Raw genomic sequence first — 25837 nt, forward strand, 5'->3', positions numbered from 1 at the left:
AATGATTTGCAACTCATAAAGCAGCTTTTTATATTCTAAGAGAGGCTGAAAGAGCATGATTTTAGGCATAGCCACATTTTGAGGAAAACTTGACATAAGACACGGGGATACTTGGAACATGAATGAAAAGATGTCAAGTCAACTTTTTTATTTTACACTACTGACAGTATATCACAAGTCAAAAGTGGTTCCTATGGAACTTAAATATACAAAATGTCTTACTTTGAAAGTTGGTATAACATTTTTGGATTCAGTAAGGATGGAAAAAAATGTATATATATATTACTCTTTTGTAACATGTAAAATTCTAAATTGATAGGCTTGCTTGCTTTCAAGTGTTTTTAAAAGAAAAATAGACCAAAATATGCATAGTGATGAGTTGTCAGTTAATGAGTTGCATAGTTAATCAAAGATACTTCTGTATTGAAAAAGACACAATTATAATAGGTGTAGAAAGCTAGTTAGATACTTATAATTTTTTAGAAAAAAATTGTTATAGACCCTGTAAACCAAGGTGATAAATTTAAAAGTATTATATACCCTTAGAAGATTATGTCCATCTAAGTAAGAATAGTGTTTCTGGAATGTATCCAGTTTCTCACCTGAAGTATTGAAATGCTGATTTCTAAAAAGAAATAGGAGTAGTCACAGAAGCCACACACACTTTTATAGTGATACTTAGTCCCAGGTGTGGTCTATGAGAATTTCAGAATTTGAAAAGCAACTGTTTTATCCAACTAACCTAGTTTTCTCAGTGTGACCAATAATTTTTAGTTATTTGCCACTTATGCTGCCAAATAATGAAAAGTTGTTCTGGTTATCCTTAATACTTTCATCATTTTGTTTCCCAAGGTCAAATCCATCATGGTATCTTATCAGTTAACCCCTAGACTTTTTCATTTGTGTAAACTTCTCTCCATTCGAACTGCTAAAGTATGTTCAGAACTTCTTCAAACATTTTTTATCACACACTACCATGCCTAATTATTTTTATATTAAAATAAATGTTGAGACAGTTGTAAACTGGAGAAATAATAGCCCTCAAAAAAGACAGCTATATATTTAATTAACTCATTAAGTAATTAAAACCAGCAGTGATTAAGGATATTATAATTAGAAGCCACCATATATGTTGAGCTTTTATAGATGAATAAAACATAGTTCCTGTGTTTTTAAGGCAACACATTTACAATTTTACTAGTCTAAGACAAATATAAATATTTTACTATCTTACTCCTCCTTGATCATTTTATCCCATTCTACTAATTTGATAAGCATTTGTTGAACATCTATCTTCTGTGTTCTAGGTGCTGGGAATATAACAATAAGGCAGATAATATCCCTGTTCTCCTAGGATTACAATCTAACAGGACAGTAGGTATGTGGTTCAGACAAATAATAAATAAATGCCAAATGATAAAAACACATTTCAGTGCTTTACAGAACAAGAACTCAAGACCCTAATGACAGTAAGATGATCACTCTCCTGTACTATATAGTGAAGTAGTCTCAAAAAGTTTGCTGATTTGCAGACTTGTCAGTCGGGTATCCCTTGGTTGTTCCTGCTTTACCCAATAGGAGGGATGCCTGCGGGGCCTGACCTTTCCCAAGGAACACCTTTGATTATTGGGTCAGTTGCATTGGATCTAGCTGTTACAGAATGCCATACTCACATATTGCTATGTTTAGTTGAATGAGGACTTAATAAGCCTTATTCTCTACATATTAATTAAAAATTATTTGTGTAGTAGTAAGTTGAAAGAAAGGCTTCTTAGAATTGTGCTACTATATCTTTGGGGAAAACATCTATCCACCACCACAACCAACTTCTTCACTTATTTGTTTAATATAAGGCCTCTGAGGACCACAGAAAGTAACAATCCAGACACAGTTTTGCAATGTGATGGGTCTTTAAAAGAGTTTGCACACAAGTAAGAAGTGGGAGTCTTGGAGTATATAGCTGAGGTATAGCAGCCTCTGGAACATTATGTAAAGTCACTTCCTGGAAGTCATTTGTCCTAAAAGACAAGGACAAATGGAAAGAAATTCAAGAAGACAGAGAAGTAAATTAAAACATTAAATATGAATAAGTTGTTAAGGTCAGGTTAGTGCTCATCAGTTGTTTTGAGTATATGAATAAACAGAGGAGACCAGAAGGATGGTTCAACACCTTGAGATTGAAGAGAAAAGTTCTGTTTTTCTCCAGTCAAAATGGCTAAGGATCAAAAATATTTCTTAACATACACAAAAAATCATTGAATTTTCCTATTAAACATTTTTTCTGTTCGATCTACATATCAACTAATTCCTTTATCTATTGTTGTTTTCCTGTTTTGTTCCCCAAACTTCTGTTAATATTTCTATGCTTAAGATACATTTTTTATCTCAAATAGCTTGTCAACTTTTTCATGGAATTCTTATAAAATTATTTCCTTTAAAATTTTACAGAAAATGCATGTTCAGTTTGATGGGCTAAATTAAGGAGTGGGGGGATGATGTTGCAATGCCACAATGAGTCCTGAGAGAAACCATTTGAATAGTGGGCCAAGTATAGTGTATTAAAGCTCCCAGACTGTGAATCAAATCCTCTCAAATTACTGACATGGAAGCTGAATTCTAGAAGGGTGAAGTGTGCCTCATTACAATTAGTTATTGACACAGTTGGCTAGAAACCAAATCAGGTCACATGGTTTGCTGCTCTGCCCTGTGCCTGCACAACTGGGGATTGATAAATTACTTATTCAAAACATGTCTCACTTTCCTGTGGTGATTAGAGTTTGTCATCCACACTCTATTTAATAATATTATTTTCTCTTGAAAAAAGTTTTATTGCTTTTGGTAATACAAAATTTGGAAAACAAAGAATATCACATTTTTGTGGCTTAAACATGATGTAGTGCTTCTTAATGAGGGCTGTGCTCCCTGCTCTTGAACTTATTATATAAAAAATCCAAGATGCTCTTATGTTCATCAAGTCAGTGGCTTAAAAAGTTTGAGAAAACACTGCTTTAAATAATGCAATGGAAGGAAGTTTGAAGAATTGGAAAGCTGCTCAGAAAAGATCAAAATGGATTTAGGACCTCCAGAAAGGAGAAGCCAGATGAATGCTTAGACCCTGTTTTGAGGGAGTTCAATGGTCAGGGAAAGGAACATGGTGAGTAAAATACACTGATTTACTGATTTACGTACTTTTCCTTCTGAGGCTAAACTAAAGTGGCAGAAAATGAGACTTAGTTTACATCAATCTACATCTATGAGGGTGTGGGAGAGAATATGACAGCAACAAACCTTAAAGGTAGAAAGTAGGACAAGTATCAAATGACTTATCAGGAGAAACCAGAAGCCTACCCTGAAATGCCTGGGAAGGCCTGATGCAAGCAAATGAACGATGCAACACTTTTCCCCAAAGACCTGGGCAGTGAGAGAAGTTGGTACTTGTAAAAGTGAAAAGAGCAAGGTCCAGAATATTACAGTTTATTTATATTTTGAGAAAAATATAGGAACATATGTTTTTTAAAGTTCAAAAGAGTAAGACTTTTAAACTTTAGATGGATACACAAAGAGCTAGTAAAGGTGGATGGTTCTGGGATGGAAACTGATCATTTTGGGGATGGTATGTGAGTGGAGAGAGCACTCCCTTTACTCTATTAGCTGTTAAATAAAGAGGAAAACTTGGAGAAGGATAATCAAGAGATAGATGTCCTCTGTGATCCAATGTGTTGAGGAGAGAGAGAGAAGAAGAGAAAGAACAGAATCAAGAGAGAGAGGAGGGAGAGAAAGAGACAGGAAGAAGGAGAGGAATGGGGGAGAGAGATAAGAAGGAGCGGGGGAAATTCAGAAGAAGCAGATGAGTATCCCAAGAGGAAAAAAACAAAGGAAACCAGGAATAAATGATTTGGCACAACAGATCACATTGAAAAAGATTTATTTCAAGAATTTTGAAATGCAAGAAAGAATGAAAGTAAATGTAGCAAGACATTAAATGTCAAGATAATAAAAGCAAAGATGGGAGAATTTTCTTCCTTGTGTTAATGACAGAAAATCCTCCCACTTTCTAAAGAATAAAAGCGAAAACTGACTGTTGTTCTCTTGGCATCTGAGACATAATGGAATCACCTCTTCTATTGATTTGTGGGTTCAATAACATTCTTACACTGCTTGTTGTAATGAACTCTGTGGTATATTGATAACTGTAGTTTTATCTTCAATAACTGAATACTTCTCTTAGTAAACATAGCCATTTTCACTGGAAAAAAACCATAGCCAGAATTCAATTATGTTCAGTTCTTTTGTAATTCTGAGGCCCACAATCATGCCTTAATGTTGACTTCTATTGATTTAAGTACTTTTTTACTTATTACTTTCCCAGAACATCTTATAAGCAGTCTGCAAATGTCTCAGAACCATACTGGCAGCTTTTTCTCCCAAATATGGTCATTTAATCTGCACTGTTAAAAGTATCAAACTATAGCTAGTGTCCACTAAGCGTGCTATTTATGGTTTATTTCCATTCCATTGTATGAAAATATATTCAAGTGAGGCGAATAACATTTGCTTGGATAACACTTGCTCTTCCTCTTTTCTGTGGATGGTCAAATTTACATGAATGCCTGGTGAATTTATCACCATCCTTATTTAGTCCTTGTTTCCAACCTCTCAACAAGCATGTAATCAAGTGAAAAGACTGTTTCTCACGGTTGAGGGACCAGATATGTGGTTTTCAGAATAGCCCCTGTTGACTTCTGCAATGATAATGAGCACAGCAGACACTCATTCTTCGTACAAGTGGGAGAGTAATAAGAGAGGCAATGTGGCTTGGTGGCTCAAACAGTGGGGTCTCGAACCTGGCTGTGTAGGTTTCCATACCAGCCTTATAGCTGGATATGTGGTCTTGGGCAAGTTATTCAACTTGTCATCCCTTAGTTTCCTCTCCGTCAAATGGAAGTAATAAGGCTGCTGAGAGGATTAAAGGTGATCATATATGTAAAGCACTTAGAAGAGGGCCTGGAAAAGAGTAAGTACCCTATTAGCATTTGCTATCATCATCAGTAGTAGCAGTAATAGTTAAAGTTTACCATTGTTATCCTTCCTAAACAACTGGAGGTGAAACAGCACATGCATGTGGCTAAAATGTACATAAGTAATTTACCTTGGTCATCTTGGTATTGGCAACACAGGAGGAGTTTATGACTGAGATTTGTTTAAAAGTGATTCCCATTTCCCATTCTGTTTGTTGACTTTATACGTGTGTTGTTCATCAATTAATATATGTTTGATGTATTGATTAATTTTGTTCATTTGCACATTTTTTGATCAAGTTAGGCAGACCATCTCCACCCAGTGGTAGGAAGATTCTCTATGAAGCCAGGTCTCCCTTATGTCTTAGGGTTTCAGGGAAGATGTTCTAGGGGCGACTTTGCTGAGTGGGTGTTTTTCCTCTGAGTTCACTTTGCACATAACTAAATTGTTGTTGAGCTTCTATCGGCATTATCATACAGAAACAAAGCAAGGTGTAATACCTACTCTGTTACCATGGGGCAGATGGAAAATCTGTTGGTAGATAAGACACCTGGAGGAGTTCTATAAAAATACGTGGTCGTATTGCAGTGAATGGGGAGAGATAAATATGGATAGCAGTGCCCTGGGAAGGGTAAATGGAAGAATAAGGGATATGAACTGATCTGTGGGGAAAGAGGAACCGGGGAGATAAGACAGGGTGTTGAGAATGGGTTTGAAGCAATGAGGCAAAGCACAGGAAGGTATCATTTTATAAGACTAATGAGTAAATTAGCTTTGGTGGAAACTGCACTGAACAATCCTAGGATAATGCTGTTGGACTTAAAACAATAGGAGAGAGAAAAATAATTCTATGATAGAAGTAAATCTGTCCAAACCATTCAAGTCTTTTGTTCTTTGGTAAAATATTTCCTCGTGCCCATTCCCCTTCGTCTCATCCTAGTCAGATTGGTTTTTCAGAAACGCAAATCCAATGAGAGCAGAACTACTCTTCCAACCTTTCCTGACCCAATCTCCACACTCTATCACTACTCCCAAACAGAGGATGGATATCAGGGATGTTGCCCGCTTTTATTTCATACCCCCAATGTACAGAAGTGTGCCTGTGCACAGTAGGATCCCAGATATACTTTAAGTAAAATTACTGAATGGAGATCAAAATTGAAGGAAAAAGAATGAACATGGCTGTAGTCTCAAGCTAATGGGAGACTTTACACTATAACCCAGGATTGTGATGGAGACAGATGCTCTTTGAACTCAGTGACATGATGTTGGAGGAGGTCATCCAGAGTGATGGTGGGTTGATCCACGAGCTGGAGCTGGGTAATAGGCGGCTCCTCACCCACTCCCATCCTGTACACTCTGCCCATGGCTCCCACAGAGGCAGCTGCTTTCAAGGACACAGCCAAGGATGTGAGCTGTGTGTTGTGGAGACCATTTGGGTGGGGTACATGACAGGACCCCATTAAAGCCTCTGTATAAACTTTAATATTCTGATAGGGGATGGAAATGTCTACTCAACTTGCAGCCTCAGGACAAGTCTCATGGATAAGTTCCCTTGCTTATTATACCTGCCACCTGCTGATGAAGAGTGGTTTGCCTCTTTCTTGGGTCTCTCCTTGCCCTCCGTGTATGGGGACCAATGGGCAAATCAAAGCATTTTAGTTATGCAAACCAGGAAAAAATGTTCAATCTAAGAGAACTGAGAAATAAAATAAGGTTATTTCCCCATTAAGAGGTGTGCCTAATATTTATGGATAATTTGAGGGAAAATTACATTGACACCTATAATAAAGGATTCATCAGTGTCATATCCATTCCACCCCAGTTCCCCACGTTGGATCTGAAACTCACTCCTGCTTTCTAATTAGCTTCAGATAATTTTGATGGGTAGTAGTTGCTTTATGCTGTGAACACGATACACTAAAGGACAGAAAAAAACTGGGGCTTTCTGATTTCTCAGAACAGAGTAGGTACATGAAGAGTTTGGGTGGTTCTTGCTCTACAACAGTCCTTTCCCATCACCAGAGGTTGCTAATACACACTCTGTTGGGGCAATGAAAAGACATACTATGTAGGTAAAGGGCAAAGTCACTATCCAGCGTATAAGCTATTTTATGTATTTTCATTAAAACATTAGAGTCTAAATACAACAATTAAGTTATGTATAACTAAAAGCCATTTAATCTTACTTTATTTTAGTTTTTGATATTCCTTAATTTGCCCTATTGTAAAATATCTGCCGGCTTTGTACACTTGACACATTTTTTCAGGTACATTAGTCAATCATCACTTTTTAAATAAAAGAATGCTTCCAACCGATTTTGCGTAGTTGTAAGTTTGCTTGTGCACTTTTATTCATTGGGATCAACAAAATAGGTCATCATCACAGCTTCTCTGTGTAAACTTATGAAAAATGACATTGAAAGAAAGATATTCATAATTCTATGAGATACTTGTTTCAGAAAAATTACTTCATAAGAGTTCCATAGATGCATCTTTAAAAAAATGCAAAGTTCACAGTATAAGAAAATACCCTATTTGCCAAAAAAGATCACCTCTACTCTTTCTTCCCAAGAAACTTTGGTTAGATTTGTCAGGTTCAGAAGAGTGAAATCAAATCTCTACCTTGAAGACATAAGTAGAAAACAGCCAGTTTATCAGGAAAAAGCATAAACACAGAGATGAGGGATTTAATTGAAAGCAGAGGCAGTAAATAAGACAACTTTAAAAGCCTCAGAAATGGGCCAGAGAAGGTTAAGAATAATGAAGCAGTTAAAATTTGCCCATTTTAACCTCTCTGTTTAAAATCGCTGCCTTCTCACTGAAATTAGGGTATCAAGTAAAAATTATGTTTCTATATTGGGGTGGCTTGATTTACTCCTCATTGATTTACTTTCCTCCCCCTGGAGTCTTCCTTCCCATGAGAGGATTATTCCCACCGCCAGACTGATGTCTTGTGTTTTGCCAGCAGTTTCCTTACCACCCCTCTTTCCTTTCTTGCATGAGATCTGCTTTGTCCTAGATCAGGGTGTTCCTTCAGCCTGAATGGCAGTTGCTGGGAGCAGAGTCACAGCTGACCTGCATGGCCACCTAGTGTGAGTGACAGATGCACGTGTGTTATCGTAAGCCACTGAAATGTTGTTGCCAGTTGTAATCACATCATTATTAGGCTACGCTAAGGAGGGTCATAAGGCAGAAAACAGTGCTTAATTAACTTTGAAAATGGATCTTTAAGAAACAAGTAAAAATCTAGTAATAGTCTTTCCCACTATCTGATACTTATCTGTAGCTACAAAGCTAAGATAGAAATTTATATATTTGCATGTAAGTAAGTGCCTGTTACATTCTTAGACTGAGTACTCTGAACAAATCCACAGTTCTTCCCTAATGTTTGACTGTTAACTGAAGTTTAACACGTGTAACTTGAGATTTTGATCTTTTATGCTAGTCTTTAGTTTTTTTTCATTTTGATGAAGTCTTACAAAATTTCAAATGAATCTTCAATATTACAAGTTTCACTTTTATTATGTGTATGGGTTAAATAAAATATACTTTGGATTTTTAAAATGGCCGCCTTTAGATTATTTTACATATAAATTCCAAGAGAAAATATATATGTATATGTTATGTGTGTAAAATAGTCCATTGAGACATGTAGCTCTTAGCACACTATCTATTCTGAAGAGATGCTAAATAATAAAATGATAAGTAATGTCATGTAAAAATTTATTTACATAAATCATATTTCATTCTATCCTATGATAAGAACATTGATTTTTGTATAGTGTTTTTAGCTCTACATGTTACTTTAATACTTTATTTCTTGGAAAATTATAACCATTCATCTTAATAATGCTATGTATTTTGGTAGTATGCAGAAGAAAGGCTGTTAATGATATACCTGCCTCTTTTACCTTGTGGGAATTGAAAATGTAACTCCTATTATGGCCAAATATATTTCTTCTATGATGGAATAAGCATGAGTCTTCCTTAAGAATCCGTGAGGTATGGGGATGGGAGAAAGTGCTTACTGACAGCACTCACAAGGGCTCAGAAGTAACTGTCTGTATGATAGAAAAATATGTGAATCTGACTCAGCTTTAGGAAAAGCTTTGCAAACAACTAATATTACCAAAGGAAAGCCTGTACTATCAAGAATGACCTCATTGTCTGAGATCTTTATGTCTAGAAAAATAATACTATTCGTATCACAAGTGAATTTCACCAAAGACCTTGTTAGGATCCTCTAGGTACTGGTAGAATATTAATCTTACATATGATATGAAACTTGCCACATATCTGTGAATAAAAATGCAAAGGTCCTTTATGAACTTTTATTATTGATGTGAGATACTGTGAGTGCATCCAGGCAGATTCCCTTTAAAGTGGGTCATGTGCTTTAGAAAGACATGTCAAAATTATGAACAACTGTAATTTCAATCCTGGAAGGACCATCCTTAATATCATTTTCCTTAGCCTAGGTAACAAAATAAATGCAATGTTTAAAAGCAACACTTACTTACTCAATTGGCTTTGTCTCCTCAGTTTTGAAATTATAAGTGGTTCTTTAGCTCTTCCACCCACTGATTTTCAGTTCAGCTGACATTTTAACTGATAATAAAATCCTTCATCTTTCCTTTGATGGTATTTATGTAATGGAAATCAACACAAAGCAACTTAAAAAACAGCTTAAGAAAATAATGGGGCTTAATGATAACTTTTATGGCAACTCCAACTTTCATTCACAGGGTAAGGCTATCTGGGGCAGATGTTTCACTGCAATTAAGCAAACAAACAATCAAAAAAACTACCCTGTTTTGTTCTTTTAGGAGAATGTGGAGAGGAAAATAATCTTCCATAGTCTCTCCAACACAGCCACTTTACAGGGAGACCGGGAAGATGCCTAGCTTTTAACACCAAAAATCATTCTCATCAAAATCTTTGAGTTATAAGTTCTCTAAAGGCTTATTTGACTGATTTCCATGGAAAAAGTTCACCTCCCCTATGTAACTGAATCCAAGTCTTCCATCCCTCATCCCCAGTTTGCTCAGTTCTCCATCAGGTCCTCTTACATAGCTTCCCTCTCCTCCTATCATCCCTATTGCGTAGGTTTTGGAAATGATACTCAACATTCTCTTTGCTTTCCACTACACTTTCTCCTATGTAACTTTTCCTGATTACTATCTCTCCCCTACTAGTAGTCTAGGATTTTCATACCCTTTTATTATACTTCTTTTAATCTTTCAACTGCTGGTATTCCTTATCATACCAGCGGGAAGTAATCCCAAGGGGCCACCGCTTACTTTTTCTTCCATTCTCATAGGTCACTTTCCTTTTGAGCCTGGCCCAGCCTTAGATTCATTCTCAATACAGTGTGTGTTCCAGGCAGCCACTATTATTTGGTATAAATTCACTTACAAGAACTTTCAGTCCTGCTTAACACCTTCTTGATTAACTTCAGCTCAAAATCTGAAGCTTTCTCATGCCAATCTTCTGTCATCATCACTGGGGAATTAAATATTTATGTGGTGACTCTTCTATCACTCCCACAGACAGTTTTCTTTTAAATCTCTTTATCTCCATGGATTTCCATCTGATTCTATTTTTATCCTCACTGGAATAGCTGCAATTTGTATCTAATTACCAGTGGGAATTACTGCCTCAACGATCTGAACCTCTGACATACTTCATTGTCTGTATCTTGTATTTCTTTGCTTTTATAAAACATTTCTACTTTACTTTCAATACTCATCTTAGTGACTTCCTTTTCATATTTTTCACACTCTAGAAGTCCCTTCTTCACCTCCCTTACCATTCTTCCCATCTGGTTTAAATCCTGATGTAAATCTCAGTCTTCTGGCCTACTGACATTCTGTCATGTCCACCCTTCAATTCCCAACTACGAATGAACATTTGTGTATGGCATTGCCAATCCCAGGCTGCTCAGCCTTCAAAGAGATTGCATGTATGATATGTTTTAGCTATTCAGCATCTGCTATTTGTAAATGTGGGCTATAATCCCTTCATTTTCTTTATCATCAATTTGTCTTCCTATGATTTCCTTATAATCCCTTCTTTTAAAATTCTGGCTTTCCCTGTGGTTGGAAAAGTTTGAATCTCTGAGGAGATAATGCTTGAACATAAACCTGGGCTATAAGAAGGAGTCAACCTGGCAAAAATCTATGGATGAGGAAGTATTCTAGGCAGAGCAAATGAAAGACTTACAGGTTTTGATTCAGAAGATAGTTTTGTATCTTAAAGAAACAGAATGTCTAGCTGGAGTATACTGAGAGAAGTGGTAAAGGGGAGTTGAGATGAAGAAGCCTCTAGTCTGTAGTAACAATTTTGTATTGTATTTCAAGTGAAATACACTTAGGGTTTCAGCCTTGGTGTTACTGAAATTAGGGGCCAGACCATCCTTTGTTGTTGGGCTGTTCTGTGTGTTGTAGAATGTTTAGCAGCAGACTTAGCCTCTACACACTAGATGTCAATAGTATCTTCCCCTCATTGTGAAAACCAAAATTATTTCCAAACATTGCCATTTTTTTTCCCCTCCGGGACAAAAATCACTCTCCAGGGAGGCCATTGAAGTGTTTCCAGGAGTAAAGTGACTTGTTGTCTATTTAAAATTGTTGATGTGGCATCTTTGGAAAGAATGGGCTTTAAGAAAGTAAGATTGGAAGCAGAGAGAGTTCAGAGGCTCTGTCTGCTCTCCAGGTGTGGGAAGGTGGTGCGATGGAGTGCAGTGGTTGTTATGAAGGTTGTTTAACACACTTTATGTTTGAAGGTATTCCTAGAATTCAGTCAGTAAGAAGTTGCATGGAAACAACTGGAGCTGAAAGACTGAGTTAACTAGAACAAAAACATTGGAGTCATTAGCATTTGTATTATAATAGTTGAATTTACAAAGGACCAGTGAATAATATCCCTTTCTTTCTCTCTCAAGTTGAGAAGGATTAAAATGTAGGTCTAGAACTCCTTCCTCTTAACACAAAATGGACCAGAGACTTAAGAGATCAAAAGATAAAATTCTTAGGATAAAATTTAAATGTACATCTTCATGACTTTTGATTAAACAAAAGTAACAAAGATAGCAAAAACAAACAAACAAAAATTAGGTAAATTGCACTGAATCAAAAATAAGACCTTGTGCTTCAAAGGTCACTCTCAAGAAAGAGAAGAGGAAATATACAGAATGGGAAAAAATAATGGCAGATTCTGTATCTGATAAGGATGTAGTATCTAAAATATATAAAAATCATTACAGGTCAACAATAAAAACATTTTAAAATGGGCAAAGGGTTTGAATAGCTATTTCTCCAAAGAAGATACACAAATGGCCAATAATCATGTGAAAAAAAGTGTTCAACATCATTAATCATTAGGAAAATGCAAATCAAAACTATGATGATATATACGACTTTACATCCACTAGGATGGCTCTAGGAAAAAAAGATGGATCACAAGTATTGGTAAGGTTGTGAAAAAATTGGAACACTCAAATATTGCTTGTGGAAATATAAAATGGTACAGTCATTTTAAAAATAGTTTGACAGCTTCTCAAAGTTAAACATAGAATTACCATATGACTTAGCAATTCCACACCTAGATGTATGCCCAAGATAATTGAAGATATAGGTCCACTGAAAAATTGTACACAAATATTCACAGCAGCATTATTCATAAAAACCATAAGTGGAAACAGACCAAGTATCAATCAATTGATGAATGGGTAAGTGAAATGTGTATATCCATGCAATGGAATACTATTCAGCTATAAAAAAGGAATGAAGTACTGATACATGCTACAATATGGATGAACCTGGAACCTTGAAAACATTATGCTAAATGAAAAAAGCCAGACCAAAACGTCCAATAGTATATGATTCCATTTCTATAAAATGTCCAGACTAAGCAAATCTATAGAATCAGTAGATTAGTACTTCTAAAGAATTAGAGAAGGCAGAGGGGAAATGTTTAATAATGGGTATGGCATGTATTTTAGAGGGCGATGAAAATGTTCTAGAATTCTATATTGGTGACGGTTGTACAACTTTGTGAATATACCAAAACCCACTGAATTGCACACTTTGAAAAGATTAGTTTTATGGTATTTAGTTATATCTTAATAGAATAAAAAGTATAAATATCATGGTATTTGAATTCTGTACACACACACAAGCGCGCGCACACACACACACACACACACACACACACAGGTTTGACGAGCCCGCTGTTTGCTTAATCCCCTCTTCTCTTCCCAAATGGAAAGATACGTATAGGAGTGAGTGGAGTTCAAAATAGTAATAGTATTATAGATAAAGGTGAGTTGAAGTGTATCAATTACATATGTCGGCACAATGAATTTCTACTCTTTACCCCTGACATAAACAGGTTTACCCACACAGTCACAGGCAGAGTTATTATTCAGATGCCTTCCTCAAAGATGCATTGTGGGGAAGCAGATCTGAGAGCATCCTCTCTAGATGGAATAGAAGATAAGCACTGAAGTAACTGAGCCAGGCGTACTGGATTTCTTGCAAATGCACCAATTACACAAGAAGCTAGAGAGAGGCGAAAGTGTTAACCCCAGCTCACTTATTTCTAATGGATACAATAACTCAAGGTAACTGAGTCCTTGTGAACCAGGCAGAACAGATTTGAGAGGATGATGAGTTAGTTTTGGGCATTTTGGATTTTGTGACCATGAAACTTTTCAAGTGAAGATGTTGGTAGAAAGATGAGTTTATGACTCTGGTGATGCAGCCCCATATGACTCTGGAGTCTTAAAATCTGCCTTAGGAAATGACAGAGAAGGGTAAGAATGAGTCTCACAAGAGTTGGACTTTCGAACCCACCAAGTCAAGTCCATAGCAGCTATGAAAGTGGCTTAAGGGAAACAGTAATCCTCTGCTTAAATGGATTGATAATTCATGTTCAAAGTGAAAATTCATGATAGATGGCTGCTATAAATTTTAATAGCTCTTATGCCGTGAAGTTTATTGTTTTCCTAACATTTACAGTTTTCAATATGGAGACCTTTAATTTTTGTTTTGTTTTGGTTTTTTGGCAGTAAGAAAAATCCTACTATATAAATCTATTGGCTCAGGTTTGAGAACAAACATTAAAAGTCATGATGCCTAAAATTTTTCCCTAAAAACGTTCATTTGGGCATTTGTAGAACCAATTGACATCATTTTATTGCTGTAAAAAGAGAGATACATAAAAAAATTTTTCAGATGTGGTCTACTTTTTCTGGAGATTATATTGAATGGACTATTTTATTAGGATAAGCTAAATAATCCAAAAGCTTCCACACACTGGGAAACTTAATGGTTTGTGAAAGAAAGGTGTCCTGGGAGCTGATATAAAAATGTGGATATAAAAGCAGATAGACACCAGGCCCTTATGTTCATAAGAAAATTATCCAATTCATTGAATGCTGATTGCCATTTTATTATCTGAATCAACACCAGTGCAGTTAATGTGTCATTTAGAAATCATTAAAGTGAAGATAGGATAATTGTCCCTCTAAACAGAAGCCTTTTGTAAAATATATTCAACCTCATATAATGAAATCACATTGAAATTTAGAGAAACTTGTGCCCAAATAGGGCTTTTGGCATTAAGCAACTTGAGCTTTCCTTTGCTCTTCAATAGACTTCATTGACTATTTAATCAAAATGTTAAGTGATTGCCAAGGCCAAAGGGATAAAGAGTTTAACAAACTGTTTTTCTGACTTTATTTATAATTAAATAAAATCATTAAATATTATATTACCATTCTATATTTTAATTGCATTAAAAGTAAACAATTGTAAACTAACATCTATCTTGCAGAACAGATTCAAAGAATTTTTGAGGTAGAAATAACCATATAGATCATCTAACGCTCTCATTTTCTAGGTGAAAATGGTGAAGTCTATAAATGTTAAATAATTAGATAAAAGTTAAATTTTAACTAGAATTGGAACCAGGACTCTAATGGCTCCTGAGCCCAGCTTCCGAATTCTTTTATAAAACCACATTGCCTCCAAAACTTTGTGGCAGATGTTTGAACCAATCATTACCTTAAAGTCATCAACGAGCTGTTTACTTTTTAAGGTTAAGATGTTGAGTATCTCTTTGCATTATTCAATATGTAACTTCACAAAAAAGTATTTTTTAAAGATTGGATTGAAATACAAATGTGTATGTTGTATGTGTATAGCTTCATAAATGTCTGTATACTGACTACTCTTGAGTAATCTACAACTTGATCAAAGAAAGAGCCTTTGTGATTCAGTACTCCAGAATTTCCATTACATACTTGTAGTCATTATCTCTCCTTCTCTATCCCAAGCCACTACTTTCCTTTGGTGCACATTGTCTTGATCTTGTTCATGAGAAATTAATCAATAGTCAATCTAAGAAAGAAATGAAAATTGTTATTTGAGCCAACCTGATGATTATGACCCGGGAGACAGTCCTTCAGAAAGCTCCAGGGACTACTCTAAGGAAGTAATGGGGAAGCCAGTATATATCTGATTTTGGTGAAAAAGTACGTATGGTTCAGGCTTGTGTCTTGGTGGAAGGTAACTGATATTCCTGGGGAACAGATATCTTAGTTAATGGTTTTTGTGTTTTTCTAAATATGAGAAGATGCAAGAGACTAGGTTCCTAAAATTTTTCTCTGAAAATGTATAATTATCTGAAAGCCAATTCTGCCAATTTTCCCAGAACACAAAGTGCCTCATCCTGATCTTTGTCCTGAATTCCTTTCAAGGTGTGTTGTAGGTCAGTGATTGCAGTTACTATTGACTTGATTCTTACAGAAATGGAAGGTGGGCAGCATTCCTTCCTTTACAGCACCCTCTCTTTTGATCTTAATTTCTATCAAGCTTTGGGAGACATTTCATGGTCAGTTTGTCCTATGGAGCTAGGAATGCTCATTCCCAGGTCAGATGAAGATTTTATTGATAGGTCACTCAGTGTGGTATTACTGGACTACACCCTGTTAACAGTAGCCCAGAGCCTCTGGACCGCCTGCTTTCCTAGTCTGTTATGGTCCAGGAAATAGTTCCCTTTTGTTGCCTCTTCCCTACACTATTATAATCATTGCTCTTATATATTTGGTCAGTTGTTTCAAGTCACCTAGTCATTATTATTCTTATAAAAGGCTCAGTCACACATTTGGTAAGGCAAGAAAAATAATCTTGTGAAATAGGCAGAATACAGATAATACAGCTGGTAATATTAATAATATGTATGTATTTGTAAGTGTGTATGTGTGTGTGTATACAGTTGACCCTTGTGCTACACAGGTTTGAACTGCACAAGTCCACTTATATGTGATATGTGAATTTTTTTCAATAAATACATTGGAAAAATTTTCAAAGATTGGCAACAACTTGAAAAATATTGTAGTTGCTGTACACCTGGAACATTGTAAATCAACCTTACTTCAATTAAAAAATTGTTTAAAAACATCTTGTAGATGAATCATGTAGCCTAGTAATATCAAAAAAAAAAAGAAAAAGTAAATATGTCATGAATGCATAAAATATATGTAGATACTAGTCTGTACTTACATTGGCATATGGTGAGTGACATTTAACATAAAATTAATAATGTGTTAGTTTTCTTACTGTTTTATAACTTTGCTTTCAAAGAATTACATTATCATTCAGTATGCCCTGTCAGCCTATCATCACATGTAAATATTTTTTAAAAAAGTACCAATGATTCCAATACCATAATACTATATTATGAAAATGGCTTCAATATTGTTACCATAAAATGTTTGTAATGATTCATTCATTAGTGTATAGACTAGGCTGCATAAAGCAGTCATATGGATTATACTAGGCGACCATAAAGCAATCATGGCAGTGCTGCTTCATTATCAATGCATGAATCATTATAATTATGAATAAATATAAATTTCTTTTGACATTGTCTTTTTATTCTTGATATCTAGTTTTAGTAATACAAGTAACACCTACAGTGTTTTGTATCATATAAGACAATTTTGATGTAGGTACTGACAATTGATTCATTTTGTAAACAGATTAATGAAATAAAATTCATATTTTATGGCAGGACAAGAAAAATTTAAATATAAAATTTTTCTTTGTCCATTTGGGCTTCCTCCTTCCACTTTAGTGTGTCTTGTGCATCTGCATTAACCAGACCTCCTCAGGAGAAAACATTCCTTCTTAATCTCATCAAGGGTCATAACTCCATAAGAGATAACCTTCCTGTTAAATTTGTAAGGGGCCGCAATTACCCATGTCCCACTACTTGCTTTGTAGTAGATCTGGATTGTGTAAATTGTCAATAATATGTCATTTAATGCACAGCCCTCAGTCTGAAAAACTTACATAACTGTGATTTGACCTCTAACAGGCTTTCTGAAAGGCTGCTTCCCAGGTTATAATCCTCAATTTGGCTCAGATAAAATTTTCCATTTCTTTCTTAGATTGACTGATTAATATTTTATTGATAAGATGATTCATCTTGTAAACAGACAACTTAAACTTATGCTGTTGATAAAGTACAGTATTGTAAATGTATTTTCTCTTCCTTATGAGTTTCTTAATAACATCACTTTTCTCTAGTTTATTTCATTGTGAAAATATAATATACAATACATATAACACAAAATATATATTAATAGACTATGTTATTGGTACGGACTGCTGTCAACATTAGGCTATTAGTAGTTAAGTTTTGGGGAATCAAAAGTTATAATAGATTTTTCACTTGTGTGTTGTTTAAGAGCCAATTATATATATAATTTATAATCTCAAACATTTTCTTCCACTCTTCTGTTCTGTGGCTTACTTTTTCATTTCTTAAAGTATATTTTGATTGAAAAAATTTAATTTTGAAGAATGTATCCATTTTTTAACGGCCAGTGCCCTTTGTGTCCTTCTGAAAGATCTCTGCCTACCCCTAAAATGGCAAAGTTTATGTTTTTTTCTTCAAAAATTGAAAATTTTAACTTTAATGTTGTCCATCTCAAATTAATTTCTATGTGTGTGTGTTGTGAGATAAGAGCCATGATTCATTTCTTTTCTACATGAATATCCAGTTTTTAACATATTTATTTAAAAAAAAACCCTAACCTTTTCCTATTGAATTTCCTTAGTATCATTCTCAAAAATTATTTACCATATATGTGTAAGTCTGTTTTCACTACTATACCTTTAATAAGTTTAGGAGAACAATATCAATCCAAATTTGTCCTTCTTTTTCAAGAGTGATTTAGCACTGAGTTGAATTTAAAAATTTTTTTTCTGTATATATTTTAGAATTAGCTTGAAAATTTCTATTTGAGAAAATGCCTGCTGAAATTGTGTTTAGAATTGCTTTAATTTATAATCAATATGGGAATAATTGATATTTTAAAAATATTTCATCTTCTAATCCAGGAACTTGGCATGTATCTCCATTTATTTACATTTTTCTTAATTTTATTCTTTTTTTTAACTGAAGTACAGTCAATTACAGTATGTTAGTCTCTGCTGTACAGCACAATGTCCCAAAGTTTTTAGTGGTTTTTAATTTTTTTAATGTAAAGTTTTGAATATCTTGTGTTAAATTTATTCACATTTATTTTATAAATTAAAGAAGACTATTTTAAATTTGAGAAATTTCTTTTCAGCAAGATGGTTGTGTAAGATAACCCCTGTAGCCTCATTTCAACAACAAGAATTTGGCATCCTTCCACAGACAAAAGTGTGTTTATGGGAGCCGTGAGATCCAAGTAGGAGATGGCAGAATCCTGGTAAAGTCCAAAAACAAGGAAAGTCATTTTGAGAAGACAAGTCTGCACCCAAGTGGCTGACTTGCTGACTGTGGTCCTAGCTATAGACCCAGAAACAGCTCTATATCCCTGGGGACTAGACTATAGCACTGTTTGGTTTTGGTTCTGTCACCATCATCATAGCCGAAAGTCCTGGGAGAAGTCTCGCCCACTCATGTGTTAGGTCACAGGCATCAGACCGTAGTCCTGGCTGTGGACCCTGACGTGGCCCATGAAGAGTCTCCGCCTCCTCTCAGTTATGGTCAACCATTTATGCAGCACTTAAATTTTCTATTTTCCAGGGTGCGGAGTTTCCTGGCTTATGTCTGATTCTGTCTCAGTCTAAGTATTATGTAATTCACTTACATGTATTAGTGCAGACATTAGGGAACTTGATTCCATTTGGATAAATTTTTAGTGTTGTTCATTCCTCTTAATTTAAAGATTAAAAGAGCTATCCATGCTTCTGCTTGTTTTCCCTCCTTGAGTTATTTCTTTCTCTCCATAAGTTTTTGGCAGAATTTTATGGCTTCTTTTGAATTTACTAATATGTCTGCTTTACTTCTACTTACTAAATTTGATACATAGATCCTTCCAATAAATTCCCCCTATTCCCCAAGGTCAGTATTTCTCACATAACAGAATAAATGCATGGATAATAGCAAAGATGTTTTAGATTCTTGATTAAACTTTTCTTTCAATACAACACATTCTGTTTATGAGAACTTGAATTAAGTTACATTCAACACTTTTGAAGAATGTAAATGCAGTGGAAATGGCAAACTGAACAGACAACATTGTTAGAATACATAGCTCTTTCACTTTTTGATGCTTACGACCTCTATAGATTGCACAAAATGGAAAATAACCATAAGAAGCCTGATGTGACTGATGTAAAATAACATTTAGTTCCCACAGAGAATCCTTTTTTCAAAATCTCTGTTAAGGTTAAACATCTTTCAGAAATTCGACAAAGAACATAGCGTGAAAATTGACACTTAGTAACACCTGTTAAAGGGAAAAAAGAAAGGAATATTTTACACCAGGGCAGTGAGAGAAGAAACTGAGAGTGTGACTAAAAACCGAAATGAAAACTCTTCTGTTGGTGCCAACACTGATTTCACACTCCTGTGTTAGCTGCCAATTCTATTTTAAATTATTGGGCCTCTGCTGTTAAAGAAATAGATGGAATGTATCATGAATACTGCAGTCTTACTTCTTGTTGGGAGTTGATGTATCCATGATATATTCTACCTCTGCATACTAGAAATTGTCCTTGAAGTAGAGATGAATGAGCAGGTGAGATGCTGGCAAAAAGGGGGCAAAGTATGATTATTGCAAAAAAAAAAAAAAGACTGAGCTGGAAATTAGGATACTTTGAACTATTTTGAAATGTTTTATAAATATGGAAATCATGACATTTTCTTTAGAATCTCCTAAAAAAATTAATTCTTGACTAGTCTTGGCATATTCTATGGAAATTAAATTTCTGTAGACCACAGAGAAGACATTAGCAAATAAACTGGTCAAATGCCATCTTCTTATAATATTTAAAATACCAGGACAAATTGTCTCCATCTTTCTTTATATATATATTCATATATGCACATATATGTAAAGTCATATAAAATGTCTTGAAAAATAAGAAACGACTGATAAATCCAGTGTGAAGTAGCTGGGATTGCAGTGGCACAAATAATAAGACTATTTGATGTTTATTCATACAACTCCATGTTGTTTGCATTATAATGTATATATGTTTGTATATTATGCATGTAGTTTTTAAGATAAGGTTGCTTGACTGTAAACAGGTGTTAACCTCTCATGAAAATAGGATGACTCTGAAGGCAGAGCCATGGGCCACAGAGGATTATCCCCAAGCCTTGAAACCAATAGATTCAGTCTTGTTAGATTCTGAAATTACTTGGAACTGGTAATTCTGTTGTTCCCTTCATTTTCTCTTCTTGAATGAGAATATGCATAACTGTTATTCAGTGCCTGTCCCCCACTTTTATTTGGGAAGTAAATAAAACTTATTTACCAGGTCCACAGATGGAGAGAAGTTTTTCAAGGAATTCAGATGGTTTAGATAATGAGATTTGGGACTTTGGAGCTAACGACACTTACATGAGATTTTAGACTTGAAATGTAATATGTTTGGATTATTTGGGACTTTAGGATGAGGTGGTTGTGTTCTATATGCAAAAAGGATGTGAATGCTTCAAGGTCAGAAGGCAGACTATGGCAGGTTGAATAATGGCCCCCAAAGATATCCAAGTCTTAATCCCTGGCACCTAAGAATATTTTATCTTACGCTGTAAAAGGGACTTTGCAGATATGATTTAGGATTTTGAAGTGAGAGATTTTTCTGGATTATCAGCCCAACATAATCATAAGGGTCCTTATAATCACATGATTGCCTCTTTGCTTAGTCAAGGAGAGGGAGATTGTACTCTAGCAAACCCTTCTTGCTAAACTTTTTAAACTAATGTACTTCAAATAGAATAGTCCATGACTGGGCTCAAGAAAGCAATCCACTTCTACAAGAATCCCAGCTGGATTTTCAGACATGTTTTCATTGCCCTTTTTGGTAATCTAATTCCCTCACTTTGGGGCTTTTTACAAGAGCTAACGTAACCATTTTATTCCTGGTATCTGCCTCTGTTGCCATTATTCTGTGCCTCCTATCTAGAGCCTTAAATGCAACTGCACAGTCATTGTCAAGTCATAATTAGGCAACTTATCCTGCAACATAGGAGCAGAAGGGACTAACTCCAGGCCAAAAACAGACACATTATCTGGGCAACCTTCTCAACAGCAAAATTTTGGCAATGGTAAAGATGTGGATATCTTGGACTAATGTCCTCTCTTCTGACTTTGGCCTTAGACAAAAGAAGGAAACTGGAAAAAGAAGAGGTTAAAAACAGCAGAAAGGTGGCCTGGCTCTTAACAGCTAGGATGTAGTATTCTCTTGTTGGACATGAACAATTTCACACAACACCAACGTTGGACAAGGTTATTGTAACCATGATAAAGCAAGGCAGAAACAAGACCACTCTTTCTGGGAAACAGAAGAAAAGTTATGTTGGGAAAGGGGGTTTCTGAGGCATGTTCTATTTCTGGCTCAGGTCTTACTTATACATATGTTCTCTTTATTATTGTTCTTTAAAATACATATATATATGTCTTACACTGTGTTGTATGTATGATATATTTCACAATAAAAATAAATACTGAGATACAGGATAAAGCTTAAATATAGAAGGTAGAAATAAAATAATAGAAAACTGAACAGGAAGGGGATTTTATTAGAGTTTAGAATCTTTACTTTTCTATCCTTGTTATGCTATTAAAATGTCAACCAATGCATCGAAATTTTTCTAAATAGTTCTTAAAAACTGGAATCTTAATATTTGGGAATATTGATATTTCTTATTTCCAGAGCCCAACTATATATTAAAATTTGTTAAATTCTTTTCTATTAATCAAACCTCTTGCTTTATCTTTTCCAGCTTTCCACTGCAATAACAAGGAAAAAGCAGATTTAAATAGAAGAGGAACAAAAGAAAAATAAGGAACAATTTAAGATGCCCAACATGCAACTACTGTGAGTTTCATAAAGAAAAAGAGGAAATTATAAGAGGAAATAACCAAAGAAATTATAGAGAAACTTCCCCAGAATGCAAGAATATTAATCTTTAGATTAAAATGATATGATGAATTTATACTACAGTGAGTGAAGAAAGTGACTTCAGTTAACACAGTTAGCCCCTCTCTGCCTGTGGGATTAAAAGATGAGTGAACACAAACTGTTCAGAGTGCAGTCTCACCTTTTGATTTAATGAAATCATGATGATATTTCTTCGTGGAAGTACTCCTTTTGTGAGTACAGAAATCTAAATACTCAGAGAGCTCATACTAATGGAGATGGGGAACTAAAATCCTTCCAATGTGTTAGGATTTTAATAGTGGGAGATATCACTCCTGATTCTACTTTTTGGTTCTTAAACACATGTGTCCCATCTATGGCAGAGGTTGCGCCATATATCACCCACTGATTTGAGGCATACAGTAGTACATCTTTTTCATTGACATCCCAATCTTGTAGGCTATTGAATGTGCTATCAAATATGTTACGGTGATAAAAGATATGCCAAAACCTGTGAATTCTCTGTGCCATCTTTGCATTGCTATAACATATGTCTCTTAATCAAAGGATGTTTTGTATGGAATACAGTGGCAATTGATAAGGCATTCTGTAATTCCATATATGGTGGTCCTAGAAGAAGAATTGTGAATAGAGATGGTAAATGTGTCTCTGAATAGATGTCTACTTCTGTGTGTATGGGGTAGGGCGGAGTAGTTTCCTTTCACTTTGTGGAAGACTGCATTATTGTCATAGATATCAGCTCTTTTTCTCATAATATAATTATATTCCAGCACCCTTTGTTATGTGATTTTTCCCATCCCCCTGGTAAATCGTATATGGAGTATACTTTCCCATCCCCATTACTGGGCTTAGTCATGTGAATTGTTTTGGTCAAAAGAAAATGAGTGGACGTGATTTATGCCATTTGTACACAAAGAGTAGAGACTGTCAATGAATTATGTAATTGATTTGTTTCAGCCTCCTCTGAGTTTGCCCTCTGTCACAATTGCATGATATCCCGAATTAGAATAGCTCTTTCATCATGGGTCCCAGTTTAGAACAATGGGATAAAAGCCAAATGGAATAGACCCACAGTCAACACATGTAACATGAACAAGAAATAGTTTTTCCTGCTATTGCTATTGTTTAAACTACTGATAGGTTGAGATTGATTTTTACTGTAACAAAATCCATCTAATGAACATGATATAAGGGATCCAAGTAAATCAATGTGTCACCAGGTGACCAGTTAGTACCCCCGGGGAATGAAACAGAATTGGGACTAAAACATTGGCAGTTACTTTTGGCAGGTTGAGCATAATAGCAGTAGCCAAATAACCCTAGGAGAGGAACTGCCTCTTGTTCAATCCGTACACAGCCATCAACCTACTGTCAGTATCCACTTTGTAAATAGGCCTATGGAGAAAGCACCTGGATGGCTGATGGTTACAGGGTAGTTCATATGCTCCATCTTATTTGTGACAGCTTCATTCCTAGTGCCATCCACTGGTGGACATTTATAAAAATATTTTTACACTCTTTGCTTATTTTGAGAGGTCCATTCCTCATCCCTGAATTCCTTGTCACTAATCTTCCGATTTTCTTCTCTCCGCATCCACATTAGCGAGCCAGCCACCCATAAGCCATTGTCCATGAATCAGCACAGATGTGTATCCCAAGCTATCTCTCCTTTTATATGAAGTGATGCACCCCCACTTCCCAGAAGTCTGCTGACTAGAGGGATGTCCATGCTATATGGCCTTCCAAGGACATTCCTAAATGGGACTATAATGTAGTAACTGCCCAGTTCTGACTATTTCTTGACTATGATGCATGTTATTGTAAGCTAAACCCATACACTTGCTTTCTTTCATTTCTTTCTCTGTCAAATGGACATAAATAGAGTGATAATAGATCCTGGTTTGCATGGGACACTCTTCATTTAAACTCACTGTCCCAACTTAATTACTAATAGTGCCACTTTTCACTCTTAAAAGTGTCCTCATTGGGATATTAACTATATATGGTCACATAAATCATAGATGTCATTTGAGAGAGAGAGGTGATAAAGTAGTGGAAACACATGCATCTGAGCCTAATTCTTCTGCAGTTTGTCTATACATTCAAGACCTGTTCAGGTCCAGTCTCATAAATTCCCTTTCCATTACATACTGTGTACTATTGTACTCATCCAGTATTATGATTTAGTAGATCAGCTACATCCTGTTGATTATGTGCTGGTAGGGATGCATGATTACTTGTTATTTCATGGTCAAATATTTTGTTTGTATAGGGGACCAGTACCAGGTCACAGGGGGTTTTTTGATTGGAGAAGAGTTAGTGACTGAAAGGGCTGGAACATACTCTCAAACCTTAAGGGTCTGTGCTGATTCTTCTTTTGAGGCTTTCCAAGGGCCCCATAGAACCTCTCTGTCTGCCATAAACACTTCTGATACTATTGGCTTTGCTGATTGGATCTAAATTGCAAGACATCTTTTCCCATGCAGCAGTCTTTTCTTATTCCGGGTACCCTTCAAAAATTGCAGATTTATGGGTTATATACCCATATAGGTCAGAGAAGCAAATATAAAAAGGATACTTGCTGTCTCAAAATCTAGAGTCCCAACAACCGTTGAGCTGCTTTCTTCATGGTGGGCAGTGTAAGGTTTAGCAACTTGCTTTCACTTTGAAGAAGAAATTCTGAGATGATCTCTACACCAGTGAAACACCATGGAAGCTTCCCTAAGGTGGCAAATCCCTAAAATTTTGCAAGTTTTATAACCCATTCTCTTGTATAGATGTATCTTATTACAGCACTTTGAAGGCTTATTAATTTCTCCTAATCAGATTCAGTTAGAATACAGTCGTCAGTGTAGGATAACAGTAATGAGATATCAGCACGAGCAAGGGATCGATCTTTGCACTTTATTATGACACAGCTGAAAGTCAGAAGAGTAAGGGTATACTGAAATCACTGCTGATGAAGGTAAAAAGCCTCCAGGTTAATTTTTAAATAGGAATGGGAAAAAGAAAGCTCCTGCACACAAGAGACTGTGTGTTGATCGACTGTGGTAAAGACACTAACTTCAGCAACTTAACTGTAATTGTCATCATCGCCTGATTAATTTTGTGGTAATCTATAGTTTTTCTCTATGACCTCTTTTGCACTGGCTAACAGGTAATTAATGAGGATGTAGTAGGAACTGCCATCCCTACATATCTGAAATATGTGTAGTTGGTACTAGTCTCTGTGAATGTGTTCTTGATTGACTTGTCTTTTTATTTACTGTTTTGGTAGAACTGGACCAAATGCTTCCATTTGGACTTTTCTGTCCTAACAACCTTCACTATACAGATCGGAGAACCAATGTATGGGTTCT

The 25837-nt window shown here is 35.5% G+C and overlaps 1 long non-coding RNA gene across 1 annotated transcript in view; it reads left to right on the forward strand.

Annotated features, from left to right (window-relative positions):
• LOC116285722 (uncharacterized) overlaps positions 1 to 25837 on the forward strand; it is a 147484-nt gene that overhangs the window by 85766 nt on the left and 35881 nt on the right. The window contains exon 3 of the long non-coding RNA XR_012064637.1: positions 22321 to 22415. This is a non-coding gene — a long non-coding RNA (uncharacterized lncRNA). The remainder of the gene's footprint in view (positions 1 to 22320; positions 22416 to 25837) is intronic.

This window comes from Vicugna pacos, chromosome 26, assembly GCF_048564905.1.
Source record: "Vicugna pacos chromosome 26, VicPac4, whole genome shotgun sequence".
NCBI classification, from domain to species: Eukaryota; Metazoa; Chordata; class Mammalia; order Artiodactyla; family Camelidae; genus Vicugna; species Vicugna pacos.